General features: G+C 44.6%; 1 protein-coding gene across 1 annotated transcript in view; it reads right to left on the bottom strand.

Annotated features, from left to right (window-relative positions):
• Positions 1-14,361, bottom strand: part of LOC121285105 (contactin-associated protein-like 5) — an 834,028-nt gene that overhangs the window by 342,643 nt on the left and 477,024 nt on the right. The gene's annotated exons all lie outside the window — the stretch shown is intronic.

Raw genomic sequence — 14,361 nt, 5'->3', positions numbered from 1 at the left:
GGTGACACTCCAGTGCAGGCTTTCAGATCAGGTGTTAAACTGAGACCCTTTCAGGTGGATGTAAAAGACCCCAAGACACTATTGCAAAGGAGAGCAGTAGAGTTCTCTCTGGTGTCCTAACTAATATCCACCCTCAGGCAATGTCACCACAACAGGTGACCTAGTCATTATTACATTGCTGGGACCTGGCTGTGCACAAAGAATTTGTGATGTCTGCAACACTCTAGAGGTAACTGATTGGCTGTAAATTGCTTTGAGACATCCTTAGGTCATGGAAGGCACTTTCTTGCATCAACCTTTCAGGTTGTGAAATTGTAAAAGGCATTTGGAATTTCTTTAAAAAAGCACGAGTTGGATAATCTACCGGGGGGTGGGGGGGCAGACAACACCCTCCCCGGACATGCACCACCCAACCCCCACTCCCGGAAACAGCCATAAAGCACTGCGCAGGGTGGGCTGATGAAGGCCAAGTGGGTCTGCTGGAAGGCCCAGTCTCTGGAACTGCCAGCTAATCTGATTGGCCGACAGCTCCATCAGCCCTGGAGGCACCAGGAAGGTGTCAGTGGCAGCAGCCGGGACTACAGAAGAAGATGAGGACAGGTCCCTGGAGCAGGTAAATCCAGGATCTTGGGCCTGGAGGGTTTGTGTAGATTAGGGGGAGGGGAGGGGACATGTTTAAGTCAGGGAGCATGTAGGTAGGCGATTGGCAAAGGGCAGCCCCCGAAGTGAACTCCCCACCACCACACCCACCCCCCCTTCATTCCTGCTCTTAAAGCACTAGAGTTAAAATTGGGCTTCCTGCCCTTGCCCTGTTGCCCACGTGTAGAAACTAGATGTATTGTCCTTCCCTCCTGTCAATCACTCATCATGTGATGCAATTACAGGGGCTTTGACCAATAAGCTTATTGCGCGGGCATCCTGTAGGTGGGCCTCACAACGGAGAAATTGCATCTAGCTTGCAAAGCACCTCTACATGTCTCCTAAATAACGTTTAGCCTTTTCCTCACCAACCCTGCTGCTCCAACAAGTTATTACACCACGTTAGACACTTTATGACCTGGGCAACATATTGTCAGGTCAACTGACTTGATAACAAGTCTAATTGAGCCTTAATTATTTATCTAAACATGGTGGATGGGGTGCCGATTTCAGACCTGCTCCCCCACAGCCCCCGCACCGGATTGGAGGGGTGTTTGGGGGTGGGGGGAGGAATGTGGTGGAATGGGCCCCCCCCCTCCTCTATTTTACATGCCCATCCCCCCACCACAGTAAACACACCCACAGGGGAACATAAAATTCAGCCCACTGAAGCAACTAATCGTCCAATGTCTGCTGAAAACCTCACTATGTCAGAATAAAACTTTCAACATTTCCCAATTTATTAATAACATGTCAAGTGAACAGAGATTGGGATAGATAATTTCACTGATCTGTTAATTGCTGGGCAGATGACAATCAATTAATTAAGAGAATCCTCTCTGGGAATCAGTAAAAACCCTTGGCATCAAAGCTAATGCTTGCCCTGGCTTGGTTTTTGATTTTACATCTTAAGAATGTCTAACATTGATTGGATTAGTTAAATTGCTTTCATGAAAAGCATAGCAACAATAAACCTTAGAAAAAATACCTCAGGCAACACATACATTTTGATAAACTACAACTTTGTAGTTAACCTTTCTACTGTTAGAAAATAATATTTAGTTTTAATAAAGTGCATTCCAGGTTCCATTTTTCACGTTCTGTTTTAATTAAATAATATTTCACATATGTCTGACATTCTGTAAATGAAGTGCAGACACAAACTCAACAAGAGCTAGCTAGTTATCTGAAAATTAATGACAATCTGGAAGTAATGACAGATTGGGATCTAACAGGTGCTCTTGAATGACTGATATATAGAACAGTGGATATATGTGAGGGAATGGCTTGCTGTATCTGACAGAGGGAAAGGAACAGGTTATGAATAGAGTGGATGAGACCCGAAAGGCAGCACATTTTACAATCCTGCCTGATTTTCTTTACTAATACTTCAGGTAGAGTGTTAAAAGGGTTGCCAATTATCTATGGTATTCTTTGTCTGCCACTAAATTACAAGTCATTATTTAATTGATGAGTACTGATGCTAGCAGATCTCCTTTGTCATTGCTCACAACAACAAAGAACCTGCATTTATATAATGTATTTAATAGCCTCAGGCCCAAAGCACTTTACAGCAAATGAGACACTTTTGTGATGTGCAGGGACAGTTATACAGGAAACATGACAGCCAAACTCCCCACAGCAAGGTCCCACAAACAGCATTGAGCTAATGACTAGCTTGTCTGTTTTAGTGATGTTGGTTGAGGAATAATTATTGACCAGGACACCAGGGAGATCTCCCCTGCTCTTCATCAAATCGTGCCATGGGATCTCTAGCATCCACCTGAGAGGGCAGGAAGGCCTTGGTTTAATGTCTCATTTGGAAGGTAACCTCAGCACTGCACTGGAGTGTTGGCTTTGATTTTCTGCTCAAGTCTCTGCAGTTGGAACTTAAATCCATTGTTCTGTGTGATTAGAAAAACTAAAAAGCGGTGTGAAATAATACAACCTCTACTAGCATCAGTAGTGTACTTAAGATTGACAAGGTGAGTGAAATATCTATGCCTGAATGAAGTTTAACAGTTTTGATAAACTGCTTAGCCTCCCACACGAATTTTAATGGTACTCATTTTGATGTGGTTCCCCTGGCCCTGAGTCAGAATCAACGCCCTCTGGCAAAAGAGCCCATGCTGATAATAAGATTGGTGGGGCAAGGGGGAGGTGGGGACAAAAACTATGTTTGTTCAGCCCTGATGGAGACAGCAACCTTTATCCTGTTACTAGCATACTTGTAACTTGATAAATAGCAAAGGGTTAGATTGAAATAGCAGGAAAAGGGAAGCTTCTGCAGTGATGGTGTCGTGGCAGAGATCCAAGTGATACACGAAGTTGTCAGCCATTGCTGCCTTTACTAGAGAGTGCAATACAATGGCAGCCCTCTTTCTGGTGATTTCTTGGCAGATATAGAACAAGAATATTAGGGTTAGGGTAACAGGGCATCTTTTCATTCCCTCTTGCCAAATGAACCAAGCCTCATTATGCATGCTTGGCTGAGAGCCTAGACTTCCATTAGTTTGTTGAAACAGGTTCCTTGATTAACAACTCAAGCTTTTTTTTTCCTTGGCTCTATTTTGTCAATGGTTCAATGTGTCTTTACTTGGTGAAAAGCGGTCAACTGCTTATAGTTTCTGTGATTGATACTTTAAAGGTCTGGTTGGTTGACATTTTTATAGGGTTGTAGTAACAGCAGGTTTTCTTAACAAAGTTATGAATGGCTGATTTTTAAGTGTTTCCACACATGGCATTGTTACTACAGGGTTCATTGGTTGTGTACAGAATGTATACTGGGTGAATGAGCATGTAAGTGCTCAGACTAGGGGCAAACTTGCTCCAGCCTACTTGGTGGCATGATGATGACCCTGTAAATAATAAAATTGAGCAAAAACCTCAGGAAAGAACTCTTGAGTTAGTCCTGTGAAGCTATGGCAACCAGAAGAACCAAAGTTAGGTAGAAATTATTAGGTGATAAAATTAGACATTCTGTGCAGATTTAGTAAATACAATAATGGTGCAGGAGATTCATCTAATAATGGTCCAATACAGATATCAAAGACATGTGGTACAGGTAGTGAGTCAGTGTTGATCTGGTATAGACAGTGAATCAGTGGTGGTCTCATACAGGTATTGAGACATTGGTGATCCGGCAAAGTGAGTTACATGTGCACAAGTCATTGATGGTGACAGGGCAAGTTGAGAAAGCACTTAATGTGCACAGGCAACACGAGGAAAAAGGATTTTTTTATGCAGTGAGCGGTCAGGGTCTGGAATGCACTGCCTGCGACTGTAGCAGCGGTAGATTCATCCATGGTTTTCAAAATTGGATAATTATGTCAAGTGAAAATGTTTGCAGGGTAAGGGTGGAGGAGTGGGACCAGGTGAGTTGCTCTTGCAGAGTGCTGGCATGGATACACTGGGTCAAATAGCCCCCTTCTATGCTGTAAGCATTCTATGATGCTATTCAATATAATTCCAGCTTCCCTCACTACCCCTTGATTCCAGTATTACCCAAAGATCTATTGATCTCCGTCTTGAATATACTCAACAATTGAGCTATCTGCAGCTTTCCGGGACAGAGAATTCCAAAGACTCACAACCCTTTGGTTGCCAAAATGGTTCCTCATTTAAGTCCCAAATTGTCAACTCCTTAATCTGATACTGTGACACTGGTTCTTGACTCCCCAGTTAGGGAAAACATCCTCTTAGCATCTACCCTCTCAAGCTCCTTACAAATTGGATATTCTTCATTCTCATTCTCACCTCTCATTCTTCTAAATTCCAGGGAATATAGCCCTATTCTACTTAATCTCTCCTTAGAGGACAATCCCCTCATTCAAGGATACAGTTTAGTGAACCTTGTTTGCACTCCTATATGAATGTTCTGCCTTAGATAAGGAATAAAACTGTACACAGTATTCCAGGTATGGTCTCACCAAGGCCCCGTATAATTGTAGTGAAGCTCAATACTTTTACACTTCAATCCCTTTGAAATAAAGGCTAACCTACCATTTGCTTTCCTAATTATTTTCTGAACCTGCATGTTAACTTTCTGTGATTCATGTACAACGGCACCCAGGTCCATCTGATACCAACATTTCCCAGTTTTTCAGTTATATCCCTTCCTGACTAGGAACTACATCCAGTGAAGGACAGCTCCTTCACTTTCACTGGGTCAAAAATCATGGAACTCCCTCCCTAACAGCACTGTGGGTGTACCTACACCACATGGACTGCAGCGGTTCAAGAAGGCAGCTCACCATCACCTTCTCAAGGGGCAATTAATGATTGTCCACAAATGCTGGGCTAGCCAGCAATTCCCACATCCCGTGAAAGTATGAAGAAAAATAAAAAATACCCTGCCTTTCTATTTTTCCTTCCAAAGTGGATAATTTCACACTTTCCCATATTATATTCCATCTGCCATGTTCTTGCTCACTCACTTAACCTGTCTATATCCCTTTGCAGCTTATTTGCATCCACCTGACAGCTTTTCTTCATCAGCAAACTTGGAAACATTACGTTCGGTCTTTGACATAAATTGTGAATAACTGAAGCCCAAGTAGTGATCCTTGTGGTGCCGTCCTACTTATAGACTGCCAACCCCAAAATGGCCTTTTTAATCCTGCTCTCTGCTCCCTGTCCTTTAGGGAATTCTCAATCCGTGCTAGTGTATTACTCTCTACCCCATGAGCCCTAAGCTTTGCAATGTCTTGCGCTGCACCTCATCAAATGATGTTTGAAAATCCAAATACGCTACATCCACTGGTCCCTCTTTATCTACATTATGGGTTATCACTTCAAAAATATCTTGAATAGATTTGTCAGACATGATTCCCCTTTCATAAATCCATGTCGACTCTGCCTAGCCATATTATATGATTCTCTCAGTGCCCTGTTACCACATCCCTCATAACAGATTCTAGCATTTACCCAGCTACCTTCAGGTCACCTGTTCCACCCTTTCTTTGTTCTCACTCTCTCTCCTTTCTTGCATAGCTTGAAAGGGCATAAACGATTATGTTTCTTCTTGTGACAAGTCAGAAATAATGAGACAGCAGCAATAGCCCACACGGGATTGAGTGGGAATTTGTGGCTCAGGTCTGAGTTGACGTACTTAAATCAATAATCAATGTGCTTAATTGCAGCTTCTGTGTTTCTGTGTTGGACCATAAAAATGACAATCATGGGGACAGCATAAACTCACACAGATATGGCACAGATATATGTATACACACACACACACACATGCACATACATACATTCACCTGAGTGACATAATTTTCAAACTTAATGGAACAGAACTGAGGATCATAACTCCACAAAAATCAACATTACACAGAACATCAAAAGGCTGTTATTCATTTTTCCAGCATTAAAAGATTGAGCTACATCGTATCAAATGTAATTATATCATTTTTCTAATATTCGGTTTGTCAATAAAAATCACTTCAGCTTTCAACAGAGTCCATTTTAAGCGGCGTGCCAGTGGATTGCTGTCTCTGGGCCAGTGTATGCTGGAAACTACCGCCCTTCATTTAAGAATTAGTGGTTGACGAAAAGGGTAAGGGGACAGGGCTGACAGACTTACACACAATTCGGCCCAAGGGCATTTTTACTGGGATCTGAGAGAGGAAGCTATTGCGACTTTCCCGGCAGGCTGAAGCAGGTGGGAAGGATGAAGGGGCCCCTTCAGATCATTTTCTTTGTGGGGGACACGAGGAGCCCAATTGCCGACTTCACCTCTCATCTCCCCTGACCTTTAATCCACCTAGCTCCCTCTCTTCTCATTCCCATCCCTCGGACCTACTGCTTATCTGGAAGCTTGAAGGTGCCCCTCAGCCAGCACTCAGCTTCTGCTGATGTCCTCTTCCTGCCAATTCATGGAATTAGTTAGTACGTTAAATTTTACAGCACCATACAGGCCATTCAGGCCAGTAGGTCTATGCCAGTGTTTACCCTCCCACATGACCTCCTTTCACCTTATTTCATTTAGCTCTATCAACCTATCCTGCTATTCCTTTTTCCCATGTGTTTATCTAGCTTCCCCTTAAATACATCTATGCTATTTGAATCATCCAAATTCAAACCACTACAGCTGATAGCGATTTCCACATTCTCCCCACTCTGGATAAAGGAGGGTTCTTCTGAATTGCCCACTTGATTTATTGGTGGCAGTTTTATCGCAAAGGCCCTTAGTTTTTCACCATAACAAAAGCGGAGACATCTTCTCCACCTATGTCCGATTCCTAGCGATGTATAACTGCATTAAAGCAAGGCCCAGTGGTTAGGGGCCCTCTGTTGCATCTGTCTGCCTGGAAAGATCTTACATAAAGGCAAGTCTTTTCTTTCTTTACAGGGGACCCACCTGGTGAGAACCTCATTTTTACCCAGTGTTTCTGATCTGAAGTTACGCACCTCTGGAAAATTAAGCCTTGTCAGTTATAACTTAAGTTTCCTTGTATTTACTGTGAATCCGTTATTGATCTCCTATCCGGGAATATCAGATTCTGCAGTCATCTTTGAGAAGATTTATAAATTCTGGTTTTGTTCTAATGCAGAATGAGTTGTCAAGCTAGTTTGAAATTGTGTTGAAAAGCATGCACAGTCCACGCCTGAAAAAAAACTGTGCACTGGTTACAGAATTTGTGCAAAGGTTTTGATTTTTATTGCTTGTCTCAAATGGTTAACTTCGTTGCAAGCTCATCAAATTCTTGAGAAGTATTTCTACTAGTTTCAGTCCCTGTCAAGGGTATTATATCCACTGTGGTAGTAAATTATTAAATAATCTGCATTCAAAACCAATAAGATTCAAGATGTACGCTTTATTCATCCAAGGCCTGAATTTTTCGGATGGTGGGTCCCCCCTCTTGCCATCCAAAGAGTCGGTGGGGAACACGTTCCTACCAACTCCAAGTGCACCGCTGCCCGTTTACATTTGAATGAGAATCAAGCGGCTGCAGGCAGGATGTCTGCCCCTCACTCGGGAGGAAGTTCCACCTTAAAGAGCTGATTGGCTGGCAGCTCTCTAGCCCCTGCAGCGACAATACAATGCAGCGACAGGGAGACATCAGAGCGGAGAGCGGAGGCCAGGGTAAGTTTAAGCGGTTAGTGCGGGGATGGTAGGGAAGTCCTGGGGGAGAGGTGTGCGAAGGGGGCGATCGGGTGTCGGGGGAGAGGCTGGAGGGAAGCATAAAATTCAGGCCCACGTCTTATGATTCTTTGTTTTCTCTTTTCATCATTGGGGCACATATCTTCCACTAGGATATTGAGGTTCTAACCCTTGATCATTGCCCCTCATGGTTCTATCTCAAGTCCTAAGTTAGTCATCATAGATAATCCTGTCCACCCCCCATCTATCCCTCTAACTCTGTGCGATGCACTCACTGTTTGGACCGATGCGGATATTGTGCCAGTAACAGAAAAGTCTCTTGGCTGTTGCAATGAAATGCCACATACTGCTACAGATCCTGTTGTTTCTTCAAACATTGTCTTTTTTATTTTATTTATGCATTCATGGATATACGCATTGCTGACAAGGCCTGCATTTATTGTGCCTTCCTAGTTGCCATTGACAAGGTGGCGCTGAGCCTTCTTATTGAACCACTGCAGTCCATCTGATGTAGGTACACCCAGAGTGCTGTTAGGGAGCGAGTTCCAGATAAAGACCCAGTGCTGATGAAGGAACAGTGATACATTTCCAAATCAGGATGCTGTGTGACTTGCAGGGAAACTTGTAGGTTGTGGAGTACCCATGCATCGAGTGATTCTGTCTTTTGGGGTGGTAGAGTTTGCAGGCTTGCAAGGTGCTATTGAATGAGCCTTGGTGAGTTGCTGCAATGCATCTTGTAGATGGTGCACACTGTTGCTACTGTGCATCGGCAGTGGAGAGAATGAATCTTTAAAGTGGTGTATGGGGTGCCAATCAGGTGGGTTGCTTTGTCCTGAATGACATAAAGCTTCTTGAGTGTTGTGGGAGCTACACTCATCCAGGCAAGTGGAGAGCATTCCATCACACTTCTGACTTATGCTTTGTAGATGGTGGACAGGCTTTGATGAGTCAGGAGGTGATCTATTCTCCACAGAACTTGCAGCCTCTGACCTGTTCTTGTAGCCACAGTACTTGGGTGGCTGGTCCAGTAGTTTGCTCTCTTGGTGTTTTCTTGAAGTGACCTTTAGTGAGCTTGGACTGAAATGCAACTTGAGTAAAGATGTTTGTTGTATCCTCTGCAGCAATTTCTACATCACCTACAGGTGGGGTCAGTTGTACTGTTCAGTTACTAAGCATCCTGCTGGCTCAGCTTAGATCAGGAATGGATGCATCCCTGTGGATTTCTGCCTACTGGGGACCCTTTAAGCTCTAAAGTCAAAACCTTTGAATTTACAGGCCAGAATATTGCCGTCGGCATGCAGGAGCAGGCCCGACTCCAAAAATGATGCACGATGACATCGGGCAGGCGTCCCAGTGTCACTGCGCATCATTTAGATATTTTGTTCAGCGGGCAAGCACCAGAGGCGGCTGTGCACCCGCCGAACTGTCAACGCCTATTAAGGCCATTAAGAAACCAAATCAACTTGTTAGCAACGCTGCCTGTCCAACCTTCGGGAGGCGGTGGGGGGGGGGGGGGGGGCGGGGGGGGTGGGGGGTGGCAGGTGAAGAGCCCAAGCGGCCTTCGCGTTTTCCAGGAAACCTCATCCAAGGGCGGGATGAGGTTTTCTGAAGGGTTTATAAAATTAATAAATAAGTTTGGTGAACTTGACATGTCCCAGCTCATGTGACACTGCCACATGGGGGGGACATGTTTAAATAATTTTTCACTTTATTTGTAACAGCACTTTTTTAACAACTTACTCTCCCTGAGGCAGCTCTGTGCCTCAGGGAGCTAATCGCACTCTTTTGCGCACATGCATGAAACAGCACAAGCCCCGAATTTCCCTCCTCCCCACCGCCCCCCGCCGCCTGCACAGGCAGTACTGAGCGCTACTGGTCATGCGTTATGCTGGGCGGGCCTTAATTGGCCTGCCCATGTAAATTGGCACGGCGGAGCCGACTGTGGGTGGCGATTGGCTCCGCGCCTGTCCCTGCCTACTCCCCCCGAGCCCACCCCATCATAGATAACGTGCAGGCCACAGAAACAGGAACGGATATATTGTTCTTTTCTGTTCTCTTCTTAATGCAGCTGCATCGTTAGTTCTCCCACATGTGAAACACATGGAAACGTAAGGACATAAGAAATAGAAGCAAGAGTAGGCCATTTGGCCCCTTGAGCCTGCTCTGCTATCCAATTAAGATCATGACAGATCTGACTCTGGTCTTGACTCCACTTTCCTGCCACCAGCCTCGCTATAACCCGCACCCACAGTCGAATTTCCCCCACCTCCACACTAGCCCAAATAAGCCTTGGCTTTGTAGATCAAAAATCTGTCTAACTCAGCTTTCAGAATATTTGAAGACCCAGCCTCCACTGCTCTCTGTGGAAGAGAATTCCTAAAGTTAATGACCCTCTGAGAGCACAAGTTTCTTCTCATCTCCACCTTAAATGCAAGACCCCTTATTTTAAAACTGTGAACCCTAGTTCTAGATCTTCCCATGAGGGGAAATGTCCTTTCAGAATCTACTCTGTCAAGCCCCCTCAGAATCATATATATTTCAATAAGATAACCTCTCATTCTCCTAAACTCCAACAAGAATAGGCCCAACCTGCTCTTAAGGGAACCCCTTGATCTCAGGAATCAACCGAGTGAACATTCTCTAAACTGCCTCCAATGTAGGTATATCCCTCCTTAAATAAGGAGACCAAAACTGTATGTAGTACTCCAGGTGTGGTCTCACTAATGTGTTGTACAACTGTAGCAAGATTAAGCCTATTTTTATACTCACTTAACAGATCTATATCCCTTTGCAGGCTCTTTGGGTGGAATTTTCCGTGTCAGTTGGTGTCAGGCATCAGGCGTCATGGCAGACGTAAGCAGGCAAATGTGTCAGGAAGACCAAAAATCGGGAGACCAGTTTGCAGTCATCCACTCCACCCATCAATGGCAGGCTGCGTTTCCTGCCACTCCATATTAGGAAATTCATTTTAATACATCTGCACATAATTAAAAGCCCTGCTTGCCGGAATCATATCCCCATGCTGGATCAGCTGGACAGGTCAACGTGCAGTCACAACAGCATTTAAAAGGTGTGCACCTGGCGGGCTGCACTTTGAGGGGAACCCGGAGGTAGGTGCGCAGGAACGTTGCTCGGCGCTCGTGAGGGTCGCCTCTGGAAATCCAGGGTTGAGGCGCCGTGCATCCAGGCAAGGGCACAGGCAAGTCGCGTTTTCCTGGCTGGATGAGAGTGCGGTGCCAGGGCAACGGCTGCATTGTGGTTGAGGTGAGTTGGTAGGGGGGGGGGCGCAAGGGCTGCACCGTGATTGAGGTGAGTTTAGGAGCAAGGGCTGCACAGGAGTTGAGGCAAGTTGAGGGGGGGGGGGCTGCAAAAACTGCACTGTGGTTGATGGTAGTGCACAAGCATGAGTGAGTGAGGGGAGGGAGGAGGGAAGTGGCCATGCATTAGAGAAACCTTGAATAAAGTGACCATTCCTCCGCAGCTGAGACAGTTCAGGCATAGCCACATTGACATACATGGAGTCGGGACTCTAGCTTATCTGCCTTCAAGCAAAGCAGAGGCATGAAAGTGCCACCAAGTGCTCAAGAGCTTGTCACCCTTTGGGCACAGACTGCAAACTAATGAGTGTTTAGTGGACTGCAGAACAATTGGACGACTGGGCAAGTTGTACAATCTCCTTGCCCGTTTAAAATAACAGAGGATATACTCACCTAACATGCCACAATTTGGTAAAATTAATCCCTTTGAGCCAGCCACAGACAATTGGTCTGCGTTTATAGAACGTCTCGCATTCTTTTTTCAAGCGAACAAAATCAGGGGAGAAGAGAAGAGGCGAGCAATCACCTTGAGTATTTGTGGAAGCAAAACCTGCAGTTTGATTCAAAGTTTGACGGAACCCAGTGCCCCAGATTTGTAGAATTTTGGAGAATTGGTGGACCACATGGCAGGGACATTTTTAACCCAAGCCCTCAGTCACGATGCAGAGGTTCCGGTTCAATTCGCGAAATAGAGCCCTGGGTGAGCCAATTGCTCGCTACGTGGCAAATTTGAAGCAATTAACGGAACATTGCAAGTTCAGTGAGACTCTGATCGACATGCTCAGAGATCGTTTAAATCGTGAATGAAGACACTATTCAGAGAAGATTGCCGGCTGAAGTGAATCCTGATTTTAAGAAGGCATTAGAAATAGCACTGGCCATGGAAATCACTGTAAGAGATTCACAAGCAATTCAAGGGACAGAAAATGGTGCCCTACTCCAAATCGGGCAGGGACAGTCAGCTGAAAATGGTGCATCAAAGCAAGACTCTGCTGCGAAGCAGGAAACAACCCCCGCTAACTGAAAAATAAGAAGAAATAATTTAGCAGCTAAATCAAAGAACATCGATGTGGAGGCAATCAGTATTTTAGTGATTGGCAGTTTAAAAAAGTGAATGTTACTTTTGTCACAGAAATAGACATATAATGAGATAGTGAAAAGAGAGATTTAAAGAGGCTTACAAACAACAAAAGAAGCTCAATGAAATTTACAGTGTAGCGGAGCCTGAAACAACAAATTCTGACATCCATACATTGTTAACATGAAAGTTGGGAAGACAGAGCCAATATTTGTTACAGTGCAAGTGAATGGGGAACCAGTAAAAATGGAAGTAGACACGGAAACTTCCACCTAATGTAATTGGAGAACACACTTTCAGATATTTAAATTTTAATGAACATCAATTAAATTTTGAACAAACATCTGCCAAGCTGAAAACGTACACAGGCAAAGAAATCCAAGTATAAGATATCAGCAGATTAACTGTCCATCATAGAAACCAATCGGCACAGATACCAATGATGGTGGATAGTAGGTGAAGGGCCAAGCCTTCCTGGGTGAGATTGGTTAAAGGAGATTAAATTAAACTGGTCCGAAATGTTCCAGCTGATAGCAAGTGGGCTACCAGATCTGCTTAAAAAGTATGCCGCCATCTTCAAGGATGAACTAGAAAAAATCCAAGGCCTGTAAGCCATGATTTACCTGGATCCAGAAGCAACCCCTCGCTTCATGAAAGCTAGACCAGTGCCATACGCTCTCAGGGAGAAGGCTGACATTGAGCTGAAGCGGCTACAGAGGTCGGGTGTCATAAATGCGGTTCAGTTCTCAAAACGGGCAGCACCTGTAGTCCCTGTCCTTAAACCAGGCCAAAGCATCTGAGTTTGTGGGGTCTATGAATTAACCATCAGCAGAGCAGCCAAACTGGACAGGTACCCCATTCCAAAAATCAAAGACCTACATGCCAAGCTAGCAGGAGGGACAACATATACAAAGCATTTAGAGCTGGATGACGCATCCTGGGAATTCATCAAATTAATATCCAATAGGTGTTGTACCAATATACGTGCTTACCTTCCGGTGTTTCCTCAGCCTGTGCCATCTTTCAGAGAACAATAGAAAGCTTACTGCAGGAACTATTCCAGATCGTCGTCTACTTAGACAATGTGCTGATAACTGGATTCACTGAAAAGGAACGTTTGGCTGATCTAGAGGAAGTCCTAAAATGCCTTTTACAAGCAGGAGTGTGACTGAAAAAGGAAAAATGCACTTTCCAAGCAAAAGAAATAATCTATTTAGGCCACCGGGTAGATTCTCAGGGGTTACACCCGATTGAAGAGAAGGCTAAAGCAATAAGAGAAGCACCTGCACCCAAGAACGCCTCTGAACTTAAATCATTTTTAGGAATTATTATGGGTGATTTTTACCTATTTTATCTACTGTTCTGGCCCCTGTGCATTCACTGCTAAGAAGGAACCAACATTGCTCTTGGGAGGGACCCAGAACGAAGCTTTCATGAAAGTGAAACAGTGTTTACACTCATCCAATTTGTTAGTGCATTATGACCAGACGAAAGACTTGGTGCTAACATATGATGCCTCTCCCTTTGAAATGGGAGTGGTAGTATATCATGGAATGGATGATGGCACCGTGGCCAATAGGCTATGTATCCAGGGTGCTTACCACAGCTGAAAAGGGATATTCTCAGATTGAGAAGGAAGGTCTGTCGATCATTTATGGTGTAAAAAATTTCACCAATACATGCATGGCTGGCATTTCATGATTGTATCAGGCCACAAGCCACTATTGGGTTTGTTTAGTGAGGAAAAGGCTATACCATCAATAGCCTCAGCAAGAACACAATGATGGGCCCTAATTTTGGCAGCTTATGTACATAGGCCTGGCATTTACATAGCAAATGCCGATGCCCTGAGTTGCCTACCCTTAAAAGAGAATGACAGATACATCCCAGTTCCACAAGGAACTTGGTTTACTATTAGTTTGTTTAGATTATTCACCAGGATGTGCCAGACAGGTCTGAGACTGGACAAGTTGGGACCCAGTCCTATCTCGAGTGTGAGACCAAGTGTTAAACCGTTGGTCCCAGGAGACAGTCTGTGATGAAATGAAACCATTCTTCAACCGAAGACACGAGATGAGCAGTCAAGATGGCATTCTATTGTGGGGTGCACGGGTAATAGTTCCACCAAAGGGAAGGGGACCACTTTTAGTCGAACTACACAGTGCCCATCCAGGGATCTCCTGAATGAAGACAATAGCGCGCAGATACATATGGCGGCCAGG

Source organism: Carcharodon carcharias, chromosome 12, assembly GCF_017639515.1.
Source record: "Carcharodon carcharias isolate sCarCar2 chromosome 12, sCarCar2.pri, whole genome shotgun sequence".
NCBI lineage: Eukaryota > Metazoa > Chordata > Chondrichthyes > Lamniformes > Lamnidae > Carcharodon > Carcharodon carcharias.
The sequence above is the reverse complement of the archived record's forward strand: the minus strand, read 5'-3'. Positions and strand labels throughout refer to the sequence as shown.